We start from the raw sequence: 23,437 nt of genomic DNA on the forward strand, positions 1-23,437 counted from the left end.
CCAAGACTGATAATAGGAGAGATACTCCAATATTGCAAAGGCCTAAATTGCTTCTATTAAAAATACCCATGCTTTGGTAGAGAAATCTCTTCACAGTACACTCTTGGGAGACAAAGATTTTAAGCATCACACTTTACAACCTGGAGATTTCATCTGTTGGAAAAGACACCTCCAGAAGAACTCTCTTCAACCTCACTAGAGAGACCCCTATCAGGTACCGCTAACCAATACTTGTGCCACTAAACTCCAAGAAATAGACTCTTAGTTTCACATCATACACCTAAACAAAGCACTGAACCCTGCCTGTACCTGAACATCATCTGGTGGCTTGAAAGCAAAGATTCTTATAATTGAAGCAGAAGATATCTAGTGAGACATCTTTCCCAATTTATCCAGACTAGGTCTGTTGGAAGTTTGTTACCAAACCTTTGATGATTACATAATACTTCAGATGAGTTCCAATACCTATATCTTGCAAACATTTGAACTTCACATAAAACGTGTCTGAGAGTTTTGCCTCCTACCCCTCCTTTTAACACAAATATGACCTCAGTAGGTTTCTAATCTCTTCACTTTCCCTCTGACATGAGAGACTACACCCAAGAAAGGTCCTTCCTAGCACTGAGGGACAAAAAGCTACTAAAACTAGAAAACCTGACTCTTTCAAGGAAAGATCTTGACCAAAAGGGGAAAGTGTGAAAAATTAATAAACAGAAACCTCAATTAAATAGTGTAGGAGATCAGAAGGGGGAGCTCTCAGACCCTTCAACAATAGCAGAGACCAACAGGAAGAAGAATGGCTCCTCTTCTTTCCTGACGAGGACTTCTCCACCAATGAAAAGCCAAGGACTCTGTTCACTATAGTCCTCCCTACTTCCTTTTCCCCTCTATAAAAGTGTTCTTTTTCCCGTGCTGTGTGGAGAACTTGCATTACGTTTGCCATGGTTACAGACTTCCAAATTGAAATTCTCTGCTGATCCCAAATAAACCCATCTCTGCTAGAGAAAAATCTGGCATTCTTTTTGTTTTATGTCAACAAATGTTATTGTCCTGGGATATTGCCTTGAGATTATTGTGCTTCTAAGTTTGCTACCCAGACAGCATGGAACAGAAAGACCCACAAAGAAAAGATGTTCAAATCATGCATTTTATTGAATCAATTCAAAAGGTAAGATGAAAATTCAAAGAGAAGAGATAAGGCAAATTAACACTTAGGAAAGGGTATAAGCAGAGTAGAAGGACTACACTACTTAATTTGAGAATAGACAATTATAGTAATTATAGTAGTTATCTATTGCTGTGTAAAAAATCACCCCCAAAGCTAGCCCCTTAAAACAACAGATAATAATTATATCATAGTTTTGTAATTCAGAAATGCAGGAGAATCCTAGAACAGAATAGTCATTAGGAAAATATTGAGAAACTCTGAATAAAATACAAACTGTAGTTAAAGAAAAAGTAAAATGCTTTATTCAGTTAAGTATGTTTTTTAAGAAAGAGTTTGTGAGTGCTACAAATACTATCTTTAATTCCTCTAATTTTAATCCAAAAATGATACCTTGGCTGGTTATAAAATTCTGTGGGAATTGATTTTCTCCTTCAGTTTTTTTATGCAAGTGGTTTATTGCTTTCTGGAATCTAATGTTTTATGGAGAAGAGTAAAAATAATTTATGTTTTCCCTCCTTTGTAGAACATGTGATCTTTCTACATGGCTTCCAATAGTCTTTTATTTATTTACTAAATTATTTATTTTAGTTCTTATCCATTGCATTTTGATCATTTCTCCACCTTGTCCTAAAAGCTATAAATTTGCTTCTTTTTCATCTCAGATCTATTCTTTAGTGCTTCCTTAGTTTCAGATCTATGATAAATTCTGATTTTTTGTTTTTCTTCCATATCTTATAAGTAATAAGATGATACATATGGAATGATACATATGGAATATGGACTACATAAACCATACAATAATGGTATAATTTGTACAATAGAAGAAGAAAAACATAAGAAAAAGGACAGAAAAATTAGTCAAGGACATAATAAAAATAAAACTTTAAAATAAAGGGCTGAGTCCAGAACCTTCCAGTTTCCAAAAAAAGAGAAAGTACTTACTATTAAGATGACTAAACTAGATGAATAAACTTCAAGAATAAGAAATGGATATCACCATCATAACTTTTTCCTCTTGTTATTCTGTTATATCTTCTGTCTTCAGTACTCTCTCTTTTTTTCATTGAGAGCTTCTTCTTCTTCTGAGAATACTAATAAACTTTTGCAAAACTTTTGTCTGTTTTTTTGAATTTCAACATGTATTCTTCATTTGAACTTCATTTCTCATATCTATGTTGGAAACAACATATTTACAGATCTTTTCTTATTCATCTTTGAATGTAAGTTTTATATGTATTGTTACATAATTTGTCCTAGAAAAAAATATTGAAGGGTTCCACTCAAATCCTGTCTTTGTCTTCCTGGATACTTTTTATTTTTCACATAGTGTCTGAGTTGGAAGGCTGTATATCAGTGGTTTGTAATTTCTGTTAGAACTTGTATTGCTTGAGTGTGGGAGGTGGCAACAGTATCCAGAGTGAACTGGCAAAACGAACAGTCTACAGCTGGTAGTTCTAATTATGGTAAGTTCTTTCTTAGCATTTGCCAAATTTGAAATACCATCTGCCTGAGGGCTGTATGTGCTCCCTTGATGAGAAGTGGAGGCTACCTCGAGTTCATTATTTCCCTTGTTTTGAGGAGAGCAAGTTGCATTTTGGGAAACAAGTGACTGTGAGATTCCCTTGGCTCCCAAATTTTTGTTGCATAGTTATCAACTTACCTCAATTGACTTTCATCTGAAACTGCAAACCTGAATCTCATCTCATCATTACCCAACATTCTCTGCCCTGCTTCACCTTGTATCATTCAGGACTCTTTATGAGTAAAGAAACCGAAATGGCTTTGGCAATAAGGTTTTTGTTGAGTTGTTTGTATAAATAAAAATATAGAAGCTGGGTGAATTCTATATAGGGATTGACCTGCCAGCAAGGACCCAGTGTATCTCTAAATTTGTTCTGCTCACTTCATTCATAACTGAATATTGTTAAAGCTGGGTAATGGACACATGTGGTTTATTACATTTTCTCTTCTTTTGTATTTTTGTTAAATTTTCAATGTAAAAAGTAAACTGAAATTACCTAAATGGGGAACTCTCCATGTATCTCTCCCTAGCCTCATCATTTTAAAAATGGGGCCTGTTTTCAGGGCCTTTTCCTCCCTTTCATCTTATACTCAGACCTCTGTATTATACTTGATATGGAAAGGATCCTCTGTGCCTGTCTTTCTTCTATTTGATCCAAATTTCATGTATCTGGTAAATTTGTTATATGGACTTGAGGCAGGTGGATGAAAGATGAATTTTACTACACTCTCTTAAACTTTGGTTCATTCAGACAGGTTGATTTTAGAAAAGCAAGTTAAATAAACAAGAACTTTTCCTTGACAAAACAGTCTATTGAGAAGGGCATTTATTAATTTATTTGAGCAGAGGTGTCAATAATGCTCTAAAAACACAAAGCACAAAACACAAAACTGTACTGGATATAAATAATCCTAAAAATATCATGACCATATATAGTACTTAGTCTTTTCCAGCTTTTCTCTTTGCATGGCCCTCACTCATTTTCTGTTGAAATTACAATTCTTTTTTTGAGGCTGCTGCACCTAGTTCTGGTAACAAAGGAATCTCAGCCCTCGGGACTATTAAAGCCTCCTTCCATTCTATGAATGAAGTTTTTATATATAATTTTCTCAATTCTACAGTGCCATTATTGTAAAAAGCAATTTATGATATGGTGTATCATTGAATTAATAATGATTTTTCCATAATAGGGAACATAGGTATTTGAAGGTTCTTTCTGATTTCAGAAACGTTGAGTATGACAAAATGCAGCAGTTAGAATTGCATAAATCTATAATTCTTCTGTTTTCATAGGCCCAAGTAACCTGAAGTTTCTTAGAAATCCAGGTGCCAGCAGTCAAACCAGATTGTGGCTTAGCTTCTGCAGCCTTGCTGGGGCTAGTGGGGAGCAGGTTGTCTGAGTCAGGTCCCTTTTTCTGTGAGTTGTGGCTTTGCAGGGGTTCCTTGTTGCTCATATCTCTGTTTTACTGGGACACCAAGCTTTCTACATACCTGGCTGAAACTGCCCAATTCTGTTGCTCAGATACAGGAAGAGTTACCTTTGGAGAGTGTGTAATAGCACTTAGAACTGTCTTGTGTTCTCTGTCATACCCCTGCTTGACCATCTGAGTCTTTCCACGGAGAAATTGTCTACACTACTGTACATATTATCATATCCTATTGCCTCCTTATTCCTTATTTAACATAGCATGACGTTGTGGTTTACATCAACTGCAGGGTGTCAGTGATGGCAGTTGTATTGAAACCAAGAATCACCAACCTGAATACAATGGTCCTCAGAATACCATTTAACTCAATCGCTGACGTACAAGTTAACACAGTGGGATCCAGTTTCAAGAGGGAGGAAAACTGTCTTACAGGTCAACACAGTGGGATCTGTTTTCAAGAGGGAAGTAAACTGATACAAAACAATTGTGACAGAGTTCCTGGGAAAGGTAATGAGCATCTGTCTTTTCTGGAACATGTGGAACCTCCTCCCCAAATGAACACACAGCCTGTAGGTGCCACCACCATGTTTTCATGATGGGCAATTCTTTTCAGGGTAAAAGAAATTCAGCTGTCATATCATATCTTTTAACATCCCATTCTCTAATAATAAAGGAAGCCTCAATCAGCCACATGGGGAAGAAGTGACTACTGATGTTCTGATTTAAATTAATGAAGGTCTTCTTTCCACCTCTGCAAATGTAGAGCGATATATAACTGCAGCTCTGGAATGCTTGTATTGTACTAAATTCTTTCCGCTAGCCCATCTCAAATCTTTACTGGACTGCATCAAGAGTAAAATAAGGAATTTTGTGAAATAATGCAAGGCTAAATTTACTCAAAATTAAAAATTTCCCCTGTGATTATGTTTTTCATATATTTAGAGGTATTAGAATATTCTCTATTTGTAAATAATGATGAGGAAAGATGGTAAATTATTTTGTTTGGTTTTACTTTTTAAAATGAAATACAGAATTGGCAATGCTATTACAGTTTCCTATATCTAGTCCATGAAATTCAAAACCTTGATGAGGACTTCAATGATTCATGGGTACTCCAAATCCTAGCTAATGTCTGTAATGGCACAATGTCTGAACAGAAGAGTATTTAGTAAGTGCCTGTTATTGTCATTGCTATTCCCAGGAAGAAAACTGGCCATCTGAGGGTGTTGGATTTGCTCTTCTGAATTTCTTTTCTCCCATTTGTGAACTGGAGAATAGAGGGTGAAATTTGCAATGACTTTAGTGAAGGAAAATGTGTGCTCTTTGTGCACATGTGTTTATACTCAACAAAACATTGTCACATGTATTTGGTATAAGACAGCCCACAAACAGCTGCATCTGTTTGACAAATCAGGAAACCTAAAAGTGCTTAACTAGTATATAGCTATCTTCAGATCAAAGCTCCTATAGGTGGATTTTGACTTAAGATTTACCATACTTTGTACTATGTCTTACCACTCTGGCAACAGCTTGATTAGACTAGGGTGAGCGGCCTGTAGATTTAGCTGTGGTGGGGTGGTCTGGTATGAAGTATCTGCCTAAAACTAACACGTTAAATTTGATACTGTCTAACCAAGGCAGATAAATTTTCCTCTTTGTAAATTTTAATACAAAACGTATTGAGAAGATGTAGCGAGTGTGATAAAAAGTACAGATATAGGGCTTCCCTGGTGGTGCAGCGGTTGAGGGTCCGCCTGCTGATGCAGGGGACACGGGTTTGTGCCCTGGTCCGGGAGGGTCCCGCATGCCGCGGAGAGGCTGGGCCCGTGGGCCGTGGCCGCTGAGCCTGTGCGTTCAGAGCCTGTGCTCCACAGCGGGAGAGGCCGCGGTAGTGAGAGAGGCCCACGTACCGCAAAAAAAAAGTACAGATATAAATTCATCCATCCATTCATTCATTCTACAAACAATCATAGGAGCCATGTCAAAGGAAGAAAGAAATACCAAGAATAAGAAATAAGAGATGCTTGCTTCTTAAGAGATGATCACTCTACTTTCCATTAGAAGAGCAGAATTTCCATTGTATCCTGAACTATAAAGATTTCACTTACATGTGATAGTTTCTGAGTTCTCTTTTATCACACATAACAAATCCAGCTCAAGCTAGTTTAAGGAATAAAGATGGCTTTACCGTACAGGTAAGAGCTTTTCTCACATAACCCAAGTCAAGAAAACCATTGGGTACTAGCAAGGACCTGGATGCAGGGAATCTGCCACCTGACTGCTCCCTGTCTCCTGTCTCTGCACCTCTACTTCAGTCCTCTTTCAGAGCATTTCTTTTTTAGCAAAAAAAGCAGCAGAACAGCTTGTTTAATTTTCCCATCACCTTAGCCTGGAATTCGCAGTCTCCAGTTTACAGACCAGCCACCAGAGAGAGACCTTGACCTCTGCCAGTGTCCACTCCCAATTCTAAGTTCCTGACGAAGGGTTTTAATGCCTCAGCTTGGATCAGGTGCCCATAACAGCAGTTCCTATTTTCATTATGTGGTGAGGAAAGGAAGGCATTTCGCAGGAAGAGGACTGTAAGTCAAAAATCCAATTAAGTGTCTGCCACAGTTTTCCTGCATTTCCACTTACGTCTATGAAACCAACCTCCTATTTCTTGAAACCCAGAAGATTTTAGAATGTAAGAAATGGCAAATGTATGGTCTTTTCTCTGAAAAAAAATATATAGTCAGGTATTGAAAATAATGGTGGGATGGGGGATATTCATTCTGGTGTTACAGCCAGAAGACCCAGAAACGTCTGAATCCATATTAGATCTGCACCGTGTCCATTGGTTCACCAGTGGAAGGATTAACAACAGAAGGAACCTTAATACCATATTCTTTTAAATTGTTTGTTTTATTTTTAAATTTTAATTATTGTGGTAAAAACACTTACCATGAGAGTTACCCATATTTTCATACGTTCTTTATTCTGAATTTGAGATGTTTTGTATAACTAATAAAAAATTTGACAGAAAGGTTGTAATCTATTAATCATTGATTGTACATGTATAAACTTAAGCACATTTAAGTTTTCTATTCAATCCCATAGAGTCATATGCATTTGTATCACATTTTTAATGTGCTATACATCTTTAATGGTCACTTAAAATGTGTTGAGAAGATGAATCATTGTAGTAAAAAGTTTATGTTTTCATAGAAGGCTACCTCTTAATAATTAAAGGCAGTATGAACTGCTAAGTATCTTGGATTACATCACAGAATTTTCAAGAATGTCAGCTAGGAGATGTTGTTGTGACTCTTTAATGCTTTATAAAATTCTGTCACTCAAGCATAGATTCTTTAGCTATCAGACCTTTGGCTAAATATCAGTGATACATGACTGATTAGGAACAAAGAAAGAAAACAAGTTTAACCAAACGTTAAATGCAAGTGAAAACCCAGTGTTCTTTAACATCCTTCAGACTTGAAGAACTTAATAGGTCAAGACCATAAACAGTTTATAAGAAGCAGTTGTGTCATTGTGATGATATCATAATTGCTGGGGTCAGAAGAGATTCAAAAGATGCTTAAATACTAATCAATAATGAAGAAGAAAATATGTAATTTTGTTGATATATGTGTATTATTATCTAATAAACTTTTTAATGTATACATTAAATAGTGTTTATTTTTCCCAAAGTATATCAGTAGTGGTATCTTATAATGCATGATGTGACATTCTAGGATAAGTTAAAATAGTGTATTAAACATAGCTTTTCCCCTCACCCAAATGGGGGAGCTCTAGTGTGGTAGGCTGGACCATATGGTAAATCTCTTTTTCCTAAGCTAGTTGGGCTAATATTCTTGCTCTGTTTCAACTTCCAATCACCAAAATGTACTTTGGTTCTTATCACCCTCAGACTTCATGATAGGAAGAGGCAGAAATACCACTGGAGCATTACCTTTAGAACAGCTGCCTCATTAGCAGAGTGGCTCCATCAGTTGCTAGAACCTAAAAATTCAGAAAAATTGCATCCTCTTTGGAGAAGACTGAGGAGGGGGTTGGATGCAAGAGGCAAGATAGGTTGAGGTAAGTGTGAGGTACAGACAATAGACAATAGAAAATATACATATTCTTAGAGATGAGAAAATTCACTGGAGTGGGGGTAATGAAACTTTAGTTGGATCTCAGAGGACAGGTTGAGTTTACATAGGTGGAAAAGCAGATGGAAGGTATTTTAAAGGCACGGAATATGTAATAGAAGAAAAGGCACCACTATGGAAAAGAAAAAACTCCTTAAGGGGGTCAAATTGGAAGTTTAGTGATGGGGAAAATGTTCATGTATGCTCAGAGAGAGTATTTTCTTAATGTAAGCTCTTGTCAGTCAGAATCCTCTACTCCACTGAAGGAAGAGCACACTGTTATTTATTTGATAAAATAAAAGTAATTAAAAGTCACTAGTTCAGAGCTAAACTGTAAGCTCTATGGAAGAAGGCACTATTTGTATTATTAAATGTGGTATACCCACATCCAATTAACACATTGTCTGACACATTGTGGATGTTCCAAAATTATCTGTTGAATCAATTTCAGTGAGTGTCTATGTGTTCTGAGCAGCTCAACATCAAGATGCTGGTTAGGACCACATTGTGAACATGGAATCACACTCAAAGAGAGTAAAGCTGCAAAGCAGTTCATCTCCATTCATGGCACCGTGAATGACACTTAGCATTGAATAACAAACAGGTAAAATAAAAAGAATGGCCTTTAGTATTTAATAACAAAAAAATACAATAAAATATCTCCACTTTCATATCTGATGGTGATAATTTGTAGTTTTCCTTTCTTTTTTTTTTCGGAATCAGTATTACTAGAAGTTTATCTATTTTATTGATCTTTTCAAAGACCCAAATTTAGTTTTATGATTTTTCTCTAGTATGTTTTTATTTTCTATTTCACTGAGATCTGATCTTATCATATTATTTTCATTTCTCTGTCTCTTAGGATCTAACTTGCTATTTTTTCTCTTTTCCTTTAAAATGGAAACAAAGGAAAAATCTCACCAGAATAAAAGGAGCAAACAGAAATTGTCAGCATTAGGGGAGAGAGAACAGACCAGGTCCAGATACTCAGCTCCTATGAAACAAAGGGTGGGAGAGAATTTGAAGGGCTGAAAGGGTGTAGCGGGATGGGGTGGTGATGGGGGGGTTGGGGGTGAGGAGGTGGAGAATGACATGATGACAGTGGGGCAGGGTGAGGGTATCATAGACCATCTGTGTCCATGTGTGTCTGTATTTGCTAATTTCCCTTACCCAGAGAAAAAGCAAACTTTTTCCTCTGTTCAAAAGAAGTGACTGAAAGAGCATGGGGATGTCATCTTGTATCATCTCACTTCAGGCTATGGTGAATCTGGCTTTTGCTGGTCCCTGAGGACCCAGACCCAGTAGGCTATCCCAGACTATTGGTCTTCTCTGTGGCTGACACACTTAATCCTCTAAATGGGGTAGTGGTTAGCTGGTAGATTTCAGGACACTTTATTATAAATCTCTAATACCTATAGCAAACCTGTTGCCACATGATGTTAGTGGCTTCTCTGCAGTCCACTTCTGACCTCCAAGATAGGTGTCCAAACATACAGGTCAGTAAGACCCAAGTCTCAGCACAGGTAGGGCTGCTTACCTTATGTATGCAAGCTTCATCCCCTTCAACTGTCACTGAGGCTGCCTCTGCTTCTCACCTTCAGAGAAATTCAAAGTGTCTGAAAAACATGCCCAATTTACTTAGAAAACCACAACCATTTTAGAAAAACTCAAGGATTGTGTTTTGCAGTGGAATCTGAAATGCTATTTTGTGTTTTATAATTTCTCAGAGAATATTGTTCCCCTTCTGCAACCCAACAAACCCCAGCAACATTTTGTGACATCTCTTTTTTCTTTTGGATTCTTTCAACAGCCCTGCCTAAGGAATAAAGATGACGACGTAGCCATTTGGGATTGCCACCATAGGGAAGGAACTATGAGTTGGTATGCATTAGAATTCAGACTACTGTCTTCAAAGCACTCACAGTGTGCTTCTGAGAAGCTTTTAGTTCCAAAATGATACCCTCTTTGCATGACTACTGCTTTTTGAACAATAACAGCTCTAGAGCCATTTGCCATTCCTATTACTTAGGAGACCCAATTGCTGAGCATACTTTGCCTCCAAATAGCACTGAACCTCTTGTTAATTGCTGCTTCTCTTAAGCCTACCTCAGATATGCAGAAATGAGACCCTTCTCAGAAACCTCCAGAAGGAACCCAAATCTAACCAAAGAGCTTCCCTCCTCCCTCTTGGACAGCAGCAGATAGCTCCTTTGGGAGCTATGCCACTGATTTGAGTCATTAAATTTGATTCTGCCTGACTAAAACCTGGCCTCTGGTGGTCTTTGGCTAATTGAGCTTTGACAGGAATAAAGCCTGATAACTTTCGTCCCTTCATATAACATGTATCCCTCACCCTCCTACCACAGGTCATCCTGACTCTGCTTGATGTTGTCCTGATGGTATGAAGAGCTTCCATTTTTCCCATCCTTGTGTGTGCTTCTTGCTTCAGAAGCAGGAAACAAACCCTGATACACCCAGAGAATCAGAAAAATGAAAGTCAGACACTGTAATATCGGCAGGTCTTTGCAGCACTTTTCCAGCTCAGGGATCTCAATGCGTTTATACCTGCCACCAACTTTTTTGTCATTCATATCTGAGTGTGACAAGAGGGTTGAGTAATGTCATCTGAGGAAAGAGCAGGTTTTGTCATCTCTGAATCCTCAGCAGAGAGAACAAAGCACAGTATATGGAGGTGATTCAATAAATATCACTGAAGGAAAGTCCTGGTGCCTAAAATACTAAAAGTAAATAATAAGCTGGAGGAAGGGATTCAGGGGTAGATGGAAGCAGGGAAGTAGACTCTGTTTTATGTATCTACAGCTTGAAATGTGGTCCTCTGAGGCCTTTTAAGTGACACTTTAGAATTTATAGTGCTTAGATAATCCCAACTGTTTTCACACAGTTACTCCTGGTTGAGTAGCTCTGAGAAATAGACTGAAGCCAGACTTTTGTTATTTGCTGCCTTTTCAGGAATTAGTGAATTTCTGCCTCTATTAACCCTGTGAATTTCACTTTCTTAAAATTATGTATTGCAGAAAATTTGTTTTCTTTCAATAGAAAACTATGTGTCATCCATAGCATACCTTTTGGATTATCAGATTCCAGCCCTGTTCATCAAAATAGTCTTTAAGCTATTTTGCAACTCTTTGTAATTTGTAAGTACAGGTATCCTCTACTTTTCAAAACTTTTCTTTACACCACTTTGCTTTATGAAAGACCTATGTTAATACCTGTTTTCTCTAACTGAAAGAAACTTGAAGAGGATTTTTGCTTTTGCAACAAAAAGGTGAAAAGCAAAAATAGCATTGGTTTTGCAGTGAGCCATAATAGAAGCAGTGGGCAGCCCTGAGCAGGGAGAGCGGCACCACCAAGCTCCTTCCTGGTAACCACACTCAGCATCACAGCATTGAAACCAAGCTCCTTCCTGGGAGGACCCTGTGAGGGTTCCTGTGAAGGACCCTGTGAGGCCTTCCCAGGAACAGACCCCTGTGTCCCCCACCTCTTGTTTGTAGAAAAGCTTTAGCCTCCTAGGTCTTCCCCTATTTCCAGAGATCAAATTTACTCGGAGAAATGAGAAACTGAAGAAACAAAGGAAAACATTCAAGCAAGACAAAATATTAATAAAGTCAAGGACCTTTAATTTCTCTTAAAGGGCTATAGATAATATCCTGAGCCATAACCTTGAGTTGTTTTGCAGATACTAAAACTCCCACTAGGTGGAAGAATTTAACTGCTGACCACAGACCAGCTGGAACAAGAAGGTTGATGATGTTAACTCCTGAAATAAATACCACCCTGTTACCTCACCACCAACCTGTCAGAAGAATGTCTACAAGCTGATCAGGCATCCTGTGGCCCTCTCCCTCAACTTGCCTTTAAAATCCCTTCCCCAAAAGCCATCAGGGAGTTTGGGTCTTTTAAGCATGAGCTGACCATTCTCCTTACGTGGCCCCATGTTGAACACCTTGCAGTAAACACTGTACTTTCCTTCACTGCAACCCAGTGTCAGTAGATTGACTTTACTGCACTCTGGTGAGCAGACCCAAGTTTGCATCAGTAATAGCATTAAGCCACAATAGGTTTGAACTGTGTCTGTGAGCATCTGTGCTTTATCTTGATTTATTGTGTGCATTCATTAGCAAGATATGTCTTAAGGTAATTGCTTCTTTGCTTAATGACATTTTGGCTTACAAAAGTTTTCATAGGAATGCTCTACTTTTAGATAGAGGGGGAATCCTGTTATATATATTATAAATAAATAAATATTCATATTACTGTCTAGCAGTGATTTGACTCCTCAACCCACTCCCACCCTGCCTGGAAAAAAAAACAAAAACAAAAACAGTTCCATTTGTGATTTGTTTTATCCTATTTGCAATTCATCTCAACACTTCTTTTCCCCATATACATAACTCTGTGCTGTTTTGACTTTTCCTTTGAACTGGTCATAACTTCTGCCTGGTTCCCTTATATAATATGAGTAAAATAAAAAATTTCACATGCATTTAATCACTATGAAATTTTGATTTTACCTTTTTCTGAAAATGATCTTTGAAGATATCTATTTCACAGGATTACCTGTGAGTGCCTCATACTTCATAATAATTTTGCTTTGGTCCATGATAAAGAATTGAATAACATTAGGAGATTTTTGAAGTTTCTCTGAAATTTTTCAAAATATTTACTTTATGTTCTCACTTATTTCACTTTTCTGCAAAGCAAATTCATTACACTGGAGGGAAGTGGAAATTCCACCATCTCAGCAAAGGCTACCTAATGCAGTTACTTGTAGACATGGCTTGGGGTCAAAGTTTTATGTGATCAGCTATTTTTGCTGTTTTTGTTGTTGCAGGATTCCTGTTTAGGGATACATACATCTTTATTTCTTCTCAACATCTCTTATGGTTTTGATTTATATATTTAGAACAAGAGAGTGAGACAGTCCAATTCACCTTGGTGCCTTCAGCATCCCTCTTCTCCAGATTCTTTCTCACATCATTTCAAGGTTTGTTTTCTTTCTCTAGATCTGATTCTTCATCCACTTATGAATATCAAGCCCACAGGAAAAACTTTTGTTTTCTTTCCTTTATACCTTGAAACATACAAAGTGCTAGAAATCACATTGTCTCCCCTTCCTCTGCTTCCTCCCTTAGAGATAAGCCCTGCATGGAAATAAAGACCACCAAATTAGAACAAACACAGACTGTTTATTCAGAGTATGCTATAGCAAGGAAGTCAACTGCCATCACTTACATTTAGAAGAGACTCAAAGGCAGCTAGGAGAATAGGAAAATTTTATATTGAGAAACAAGGACAGCTCGAGAATGCCCTGATTGGAAATTGCTTGCACCACAAGATGCAAGCGGACAGTTAAGTGGTGCATCTTGTCTGACTGGTTTGTAAAGCACATTTATCTTTCTGTGGTTGGTCCTCAGCTGGAAACCAGGGCAAAAAATAAGAAAGCTGGCAGTCATTGACCAAGTCCTAAGTGTTCTGGGCTGATTGCTATGGAGGCTGTGGTTTGGTTTCCTAGGCTCATTGCTGTAGAAATTGTGGGTCAGAGTTATATTATCATGTACGGTCTGGCCGTTGTCCATTTGGATGTTCAATCTCTCACTGCCTAACTTCCTTTTATAATGTAAAATAATAACTATAAATCTAAAGAAATCCAGAAGAAAGACTGTCAGCAAGAATTTTGGATCCTTCCTCTTTTTTGGTGCTAAAGATTAATTTTTGTTGAGAGTCCATGGTATTAGATACTGTGTTGTGCTTTACTTACATCATCCATGTGGATCCTTGTGTAAACTTTGTCAGGAAGGTTTTTATCTTCTTTTTACAGACATGGAGACTGAAGTTCAGATATGTTAGCCAACCTGATGAATACTACATAGTTAGAAAATGGGGGTGCAAACATTTTAACCCAAATCCTAGATCTTGAAAAAAGATGTATACCAAGCTGAGTGTGTGAAGCTTGGGAAAAGACATTATTAAATTTGTATTCATATTTTTTGACTATTTTGTTAAAATAACCATGAATTGCTTTCATAATAAGAAGGTTGATCATCTAAATAAAGAACAACAGCAGCAGCAACAACAACAAAAACACTTATTCTAGTTACTCACCATATTAACTTCCCTCTGGGATGTAATTCATAAGTTATTTCATAAATTTAAATCACAAAAAGTAGTTCATCTCAGATAATAAATCCATATTAGTTATTTGAAGAGTGTTTTTTTCCTGAAGAATAGGGTATTATTTGCAAGTTAATAAGTCAAAAGGAGCAAAGGAATTGTACATTCTTAAGAGATACTTCCATCAAGTATAGTCATTTAATAAATAGTTATTCTATAAGAGAACTCTGTTGCCTTTAAATAACTGGTACTATTCCTTCATCTAACCATTCATTCATCCATCCATTCATCAAATATTAAATGAGCTCCTAATATGTTTTAGACATGTTGTAAGTACCTGAGATTAAAAAAAATAAATAAAAAGCAAAGTATAGCATTTAAAAGATTTAGATTTTTCTGGCTCTTAAAATAAAATTTTCAAGAAAAAAGTAAAATCATGAGTCATACAGACAAGAAAAGATTACATTTTTAAAGATTTTATTTAACTCATTAAGGAGGAAACTAGTAAGATGTTACAGCCAGTTCATTATGTTTTGGGAATATTGAAATGAGTATGCAAATAAGAAATAGAACTGGTTTTCCCTGAGAGAAAATCTGCCAATGCACAGAGTTCATTTGCCAAGTCTACAGACATGAATTATTTTGCATTTTATCAGTTATCTACAATTTATAGAGTTGTAAAATAGCTCCCATAGAATCAATACCAGATAACCAAGAAGAAAATGCTCTAGAGGGTGAATGGCTTTCCATCAAAGCACAATATTTTCCCGTACATAGCAAAGAGAAACATACAGTACATAAAATAGACATTGCTATCTGCCCCCTCAATATTCTTCTCCTCTACCACCTCTCTCCCTGCTAACAGAACTCTGACTTGTTTAGGTAAATGCAGAGTTCCCTAATGCTGTCTGCATGAATGAACAAATGGTACCCTCATCATTCAGCTTGTCCAGCAGTTAGCTCAAGGCTGGCCTCAGTTTTGTCCAAGATGTAAGGGGAAGTCTTCTATGTGGAATTTCTAGGAAAGCTTTTGCATTCCTGATAAAAAGGTTTGGTGGCAACTGGCATAGTCTTTTCTCTTTTCTCTTTCCCTTTTTTGTACCTGGAATACAGATGTAACTACTGGAGTTCAGTAGCCATCTTGTGGTTATAGAGTAACTAGCATAGGAAACATATATAATACTAGCTGTATTATTCTACTCAGGCTGCTATAACAAAATGTCACAGACCAGGTGGCTTAAATGACAGACATTTATTTCTCAGAGTTGTGGAAGCTGGTAAGTTCAAGGTGATAGCTGATTTGGTTCCCGTTGAGAGTTCATTTCCTGACTTGCAGATAGCCCCCTTCTCACTGTGGTCTTAAATGAGAGCAAGCTGTTTTCCTATAAGGATATTAATCTCATCAGGAAGTCCCCACCCTCTTGACTTCATCTAAACCTAATTACCTTCCAAAGGCCCAATCTCCAAACACCATCACTTTGGAGGTTAGGGCTTGATTATATGAATTTTGGGAGAATACAATTAAGCCCATAGCAATGGCTAATGCTTATGTAGCAATTACTATGTGCCAGGTATTATTCTAAGTGATTTTCATATATTGGCCCTTTTAATCATTGCAATATCTCTTAAGATAGCTATCATTTTCATTATCTTACAAATGACAATACTGATGATATGGTTTGTGCAAGGTCACATGACTAAGAAAGAGTGGGGTCAGGATTTGAACCAAGTTTGTCTGGTGGCAGAATCTGTGTTCCTAACCATTATGTGATTTTATCCTATTACAAGAATCACAGAGACATGGGCCCTAACACCTTTGAACCACTGAACCAACAACCACCAACTTCCAGACTTCTGATTATGTAAGACAACAAAACTCTATCAATTTAAGCTGCAAATAATTAAGTTCATAACTGGTAGAATCTTTCACCATTTAGTATAATTTTGCTATATTTTGGGGGTGTTGTTTAGGTTTAGGTTAAACTTAATCAGATTAAAACTTTTCTCAGATTAAAAGTCTCCTTCTTTTCCTAACTTGCTAAAAATCTGTATCATAAAAACTAACCATAGAAAAAATTTCAAATATGAGATGATTATTTTCCTCCATAGAGGATTTCACTTGTTTCCACTAGATTCCTAGGGCCACCAGTAATATGATCACCCTAATCCAGCTTCAAATGTTGAGTCTTCCCAGGCCTCTCTGTGACTGGAAGCTGGCTAACTTCCAGTTTACTGAGCCCTGGGGTGTAAACCTTTGGGTCTAACTTAAGCACAAAACTTTACTCCAAGTTTTACACCCCAGCCCTGGGAGGCTGTCACATGAGCTGCTGTCATCTCTTTTCTGGAATAATCTGGCACCTCCAGGGCTGAAGCTTTCTCAACACCACTCTATCCTTCTGCATCTTCTGCATCTTGGCTCATTTACTCTTCACAACTCTTTTAGCTCTTCAAGACCCTCAAGTAGATTTTTTTCAAGTTCCCACCTTTCTAATTGCCCTTAGAAGAAAAGTTGTATGAAGTACCATTATTGGAGAAGGTACAAGTCCTTCTCTTCCCTTTTTCCTTACATTTCAGCTGCCTTGATATCAACACCTTCCATACTTCTGAGGTTACCATTTTTTTTAATATTATGATAGCATAGCTCAAAGTCACATCCCCTGTGGTAAGTAAAGCCCCTCTCAATATTTCTATAACTTTTGGAGGTAGGAGGGCCTCTGATTTTCTTTTTTTTGTCTTTGCTACAACCTGTATCCCTGTTGTCACACAATACATCTCTATTCATCCTGCAAAGTGCCATGAATGCAAAGCTTTGGGTGTCTTCACTTGTTATCAAATAAATGAGTAATAAATGAAAATATACTAAAAGGCCCATTGAGGCATCACAAATACAGATCAACGTAGTTTAACAGTAGACTTGAGTGTCTTTAAAGTTCTTTCATCCCCCTTCCATGTGGAATTTCTCACTTGCCTTCTCCTCAGTCATTTTTCCCAACCCCACTCTATACACTCCATCCCCCACCTCCTTATCCCACCCCATAACTTCCCATGTTGCTCTGGCCTTCCTTCTCCTTCCCACAGCTCTGTGGTTGCTTGACTGTTTTCTTCTCAAAGCTGTCAGCTCCCCAAATCTCCAAAATCCTGTTTACTACTAATGGAGAACAGTTTAAATCTCTCTCCAGCCACTATTTTAAACTAAGTTCAGGTCCAACCTTATGTTAAATGATAATTTTAAGAAAAAGGCAAACTTCACTTTCATACAGATATCAAATTTAACACATTTTACAGATTTTAGTTAATTCATATAACATAAAGGAAGTGGCTCAGAGTAAATGTCAAAAAGCACAAACATATAGAGTAAAGGAATCAAATTGCAAACGGAGGCAAAATAACTCTTCCACAGTGGGGAGAGAAGTCAATGGAAACTCTCCTGGACAAGACCAAATTTGCATATCCTTCAGTTACCTGCAATTTGAAAAGAGGTACAGAAAGTAGCTCAGAGACAATGAACAAGCCTGGAACCAGACTGCCCAGAAGGATGTGCTCTGGACCAAACATAGTTTTTCAAAGAAGTGAAAAAAATGTTTCTATACTTAGCTTATCCAAAAATTCATTAAGGGGCCCACACTGCTGAACAGAATGTCATCAAAACTTGGGGTCAGGCTTCCCTGGTGATGCAGTGGTTGAGCGTCTGCCTGCCGATGCAGGGAACACAGGTTCGTGCCCCGGTCCGGGAAGATCCCACATGCTGCGAAGCGGCTGGGCCCATGAGCTGTGGCCGCTGAGCCTGCGCGTCCGGAGCCTGTGCTCTGCAACGGGAGAGGCCACAACAGTGAGAGACTCGGGTACCGCAAAAAAAAAAAAAAAAAATTGGGGTCCTCCCTCTGAGAGTCAAAGCATTCTCCAGTGCTCTTAAGTTACACTAATGAGTGCTCTTAGATTATACTTTCTCCTTTCCTATGATCAAACTGGGAGGCAGTATCTGAGCATCAACAAAGCAATATGACAATTTAGACTATTTTTTCAGTGAAGGCCTACAGAGGTCATTTCCTCTTTTCTGTCTCAGCTGAATTGTGTAAAATATACCAGCTGTCTCTTCCCATTGCCTCTTGAATGAGGTCTCCACTGACATCCCCTTCCCTGGCTATGGTGTCTTTCACCCTCAGTGATTCATTTCAACCCATTAAATGTTGGCACAGATGATATTAATAGCCAAGGTCAAGACTTTTAATTTCTTGCCTTTTAAGGAAATGTTTCAGTATTTAAAGCAATAGTAAGATTGTGGAATATCAGAACAAGAAGGGGCTCTAGAAAGTGTCTACTTTAATTTTATATTTTACAAATGAGGACAAAGTGGCCCCAGAAGGGAAGTGACCTGCCATCCAAGGTCACACTGAGGGGGTGATAGCACAACAGGAGCTGGAACACAGGAATGCCATGCTGGCATTCAGTTTTTTGTTTTTTGACAGCTTTACCAGAACCAGCCATCTAAGTTCCTTTGGTTTGTCCTATAAGTCCTCTGTCTCCCCCACCACAGGGACTTTTCTCTTACTCCTAATGTTCCTGGTGCTTAATACTCATGGATTTGTATGCTAATTCCCAGTTAAATAAGGAACTGATCATGGACAAAGCTCTTTCTACTTCTAACAATTATTTTGGCTTAAATATAAGACTCTTGAAAAGCCCATCACAGTTAAAAGAATACATTTCTTATTGTAGAATAACAGTTTTTGTGGATAATTTAAAACATTCCACAAGTCTTTGATATTCCAGCCATCAAGAGGTGAAGTTTAATTCCCCTCTCTTGAACATGGGCTTCAATGACTCAATTCTTCTAAAGATTATGAAACTGAGCAGGACCCTTGGGGCCCTTCCAGTTATGAAAGACCCTCTGTGTCCCCTGTTGCTTATTTGTAGAAAAAGGCTTTAGTCTCCTAGGCCTTTCCTGAGTTCCAAAGAACAGAATCAAGAAGTTACTAATTAGTAAGTGAGGGAATGCAGAGACAAAGGAAAACCAATTAAACAAGAAAACTAATGATGGTTTAAATACTAGTTCAGTGATAAAACAGAGTCCTAGTTCCTCCTCAAGGGATATACATAACCATCTGATGCATGTCTTTGAGTTGTACTGCAGAAACCGATACCCACAACCAGGATGAGGATGGTGACTGTATGCTAACCACAAGTACGTAGATCCCAGAATGATTGGAACCAGAAAGTTGATGATTAAGATTCCTAAAACATCACCTTGTTACCTCACCATCAACCAATCAGAAGAAAGTCTACTAGCTACAATCCTCTCTCCAAATGTTGCCTTTAACCCTTTCCCTAAAAGCCATCTGGGAGTTTGGGTTTTGGGGGTATTTACTGCCCATTTTCCTTGCTCGACACCCTGCAATAAATGATGTACTTTCCTTCACCACAACCTGGGATCAGTTTATTGGCTTTGCTGTGCAGTGGGTGAGTGAACCCAGGTTTGGTTCAGTAACAATTTGAATGCACTGGAAGTGACAATGCTGACTTCTGATACTGAGTACTAGAAGGCCATACACCTTCTACCTGAATCTCTCTCAGAACAAGTGCATTTGCAGTCCAGTACTTCCATGTAAGAAGTCAGCTACGCTGCAGCTGCCCTGCTGGAAAGACCACGCTGAGAGACCACCCAGAGATTTCTGAGGCACCCTAGCTCTTTCAGCCTCCAGATATCTGAAACTTTTCACACAAGTGAAAAGACTTCAGAATGATTCAGATTCTAAGCAGGAACTGTCTAAGTCTGGTCAACACCCAGAACTGTGAAAGATGATAATAAACAGACAGCTCTTGTAGTTTCAGTTTGGGATGGCTTGTTAGTAGTATTAGAAAACTTGAACAGCCTCTTTGAGAGGCAATGGAAAAGTTGGGCCTTGAAAACCTCAATCTAGACATAAGATTGTTAAGGTACAGAGGAGTCCCTAGTCAATCAGCATGCCGTGCCTATTTATTGACTGCATGTATAAGAGCTTATTATAGTAATTCACTTTTCAACAGGAAAGACTGAACTGATAATAAAACTCAGTTGCTCACTAAACATAAGTCCCTATTTCCCAGGGTGACCTTCACTGACAGTGAAGGCATTTTCCCCATTGCTTGGTGGAGTTTTATACAGGAGCTGTACAATGAAAGAGAGCACACTTGCCTATGAAATCTTTGCATGACACAATTTGCACACCTTTAAAAGCTGAGGATGGTCTGAGTTTTGATATAAAAACACATCAATAATTTTACAGATGGAAGCTGATTCAGATAGGTGAAGTAGTTTGTCTGAGGTCTCTCAATATTCCCACTGAACAAGGATTTGAATGCCCAGACCTTTCTTGTTTTCCTCTCAATAGACATCAAAGGTTCAGGTTCCTGTATTTTCGGGATCCCCCAAAGCTATAAACCATCAGGAAGCTTCAAATCTCCTTTTAAAAATAGTCTTCAAATTGTAAAAACAGCAATCAGACTGGAGAAGCTCTTCTACGTTTCTTTGTTTCTTTGTACATTTACCAAATATTTATTTATTTTATAGACATTTCTAGAATTGGGCACTTAAATACTGGATTTCCCTCCCAGAAGGGGCATAGATCTGTTCTAGGACCTGCAAAGCACCCTGTGGTGAGCGGGCATTCGACAATTAAGGGATATTTTCTTAATAATAATGTTTTCATATGGAAAAAACTGACAAGTCTTTAAATATGATAAGAGGCAGGGCTCTCTGATTTGGAGCTATAGGGTCAATATATTTCATTGTAATTACTTCTCTATATCCAGTGAAGATAAACAGTGCCAGTCCTCAGCAAAATTGTGAGGTCTCTCTGTCAGTCCCAGTGTCCTCCTTATGCACATTTTTAATCTTTTAGCTCTCTTCTCTCACACTTCAAGCCTCCAAAGCTTTCCCACTCTTCTCTCCTACATTCTCTGCCATTTTGGTTGTCCCCCAAATATCCATTTTTTCCTCTTCTTTGTGTAGCAAGTTTGTTACATAAATGGCAATAATATGTCCCCAACTTCAGGGAGACTCTAATTGAACTAAACTAGCTGCAGTAATTGAATCTTCCAGACACAGTGATAAATTCCGTGTTTATTGGAAGAAGCATTCTTTCCCCAAAACTATGAGCAAGGAAAATGTTGTACCAGTTACTTTCAGCATTCACCTTTTAAAGCTGGTTGGTGAATGAGGCCAATACACTGAAAAGAGCAGTCAAGAAAATAGTAGAGAAACAAAGACAGAGTCCTAATAAAACTACTCCTGAAGGCATCCCTAATCTCTGGGATTTTTAGTTATGTGATCACTTATTGTGTAAGTCAATATGAATTGTTTTGTTTTCCTAGCAACCAAAAGCATCTCTAGAATCAGTGATAGGTATTACATCTCTGCCCTTTCAAGATCCAGTGGAGGTTCAATTCTGATAATATGGCAAAGTACATTGTTTAAACCAACCCACTGAAGAAAAACAACTAAAAATGCCAAATAATCTATTAAAAAAATCTTCCTAAAACTATCAAACAGATTGCAAAATGGTTAGAAATTGTTAGGACAAAATCTAAATGAAATCTGGAACCCAAGCATTTAAGCCATTTTTGTCCTGAGGACATTTGCAAACGAGGAAAACCTGAGCATGCGTTGTGTACACTTCTTTGGGCATGACTACAGAATTCACGAAGGCTGAATAAGCCCTTCACAGTCAAGGACCCTCTTCAGGTGAAGGTCTAATAGGAGACCCCACTTCTTTAAAGATAGAACCACATAAACCTCATGACTACAGAATTCACGAAGGCTGAATAAGTCCTTCACAGTCAAGGGCTCTCTTCAGGTGAAGGTCTAATAGGACACCCCACTTCTTTAAAGACAGAACCACATAAACCTACAACTTAGGGTAAGGGAGAACCAGAAGTAAACTCCCATTCACCCTCTACCTTGAGGAAGTTGCAAAAAAAAAATGTTCTTTGGTATTGAAGAGAATGGGAGTATGACATTTGCTGAGAAGTGGGAACCAGAGCTGGCCCTCATCTGGATTTGCAGACCAAATTCTTATCGCTTGGGTTATCCCCTCCCAAAAACCAAAAGCAACTTTCCACAGGGTTCTAGAATAGAATGAGACAGTAGGGATGACAGTTAAGCATGAACATTTGTGAAGAAGGTGGTTTCTGGTCTGGACATTAAGAACAAGGCATGGTGGCTGAGGCTTCTTATAGAGAAGTAGCTCCACACGGGCAGACCTGGTGTGGCCAATCATTCTGTGATGGAACACTCCTTGTCCTTTGTCAGTCTTGCTGGTCATTGCCCATTTCTGATGACCCAGTAAGGGTGGGAAATGGCTAGCCATAAAGGACCAGTCTGCCCTCACATATTCCAAGATAAGACTAGTCTTCATTCTCCCTCCTCACTCCCATAAATTTGCAGATGATTGGAATGATTCCCTTGCCCACCAGTCTCTGTAAATCTTCAGGTCCCTTTCTTCTTATTTAAAATGTTCATCACTAATGAACTTTACTCCTATCCCAATAACCTGAATAAAACTATTTATCCAATGAATCTTGTCTTTCACAAGTGGTAAGTAGACTGGCTCTACAATTGATGTGAATAAATTATATTTGGATTTTTGAAACATATTGCCATTTTCTCGAAGAATGGGCTCATAGCTAGGAATAAAGTACCTCTTGTGTAGATGGTAAAGGATATGTTTGTTAGAGGTAGGTTGATCTAATCAAAAGGACAAATCTTTCAAATAAACCTATATTCTTATTTGAACAGAAAGTATCAGGTTTGAAATGAAAAGGAGTGAAAAGAATAAAAAAGATAAATTGGAAAGTGCATGTACTTGGAATCAGGCCAGCATTTGAATATCAGCTTCTGCAGCTGACTATCTGTGTGAATTGGCGTGAGCTTGGTCTAACTGCTGTTCCCAGCGGATACTGCTTTTTCTCATCTGGTTGAATCTTGACTGTCGGTCAAGCCACACATCTTCTTCTTTTAGGCTTTTTCTGTGTTAGTGGGTGTTTCTGGTTCCAGTCCATGGCCCTCTCCATCTCTCCTTCT

Source organism: Grampus griseus (assembly GCF_964374135.1).
Source record: "Grampus griseus genome assembly, chromosome: 15".
Classification (NCBI taxonomy): domain Eukaryota; kingdom Metazoa; phylum Chordata; class Mammalia; order Artiodactyla; family Delphinidae; genus Grampus; species Grampus griseus.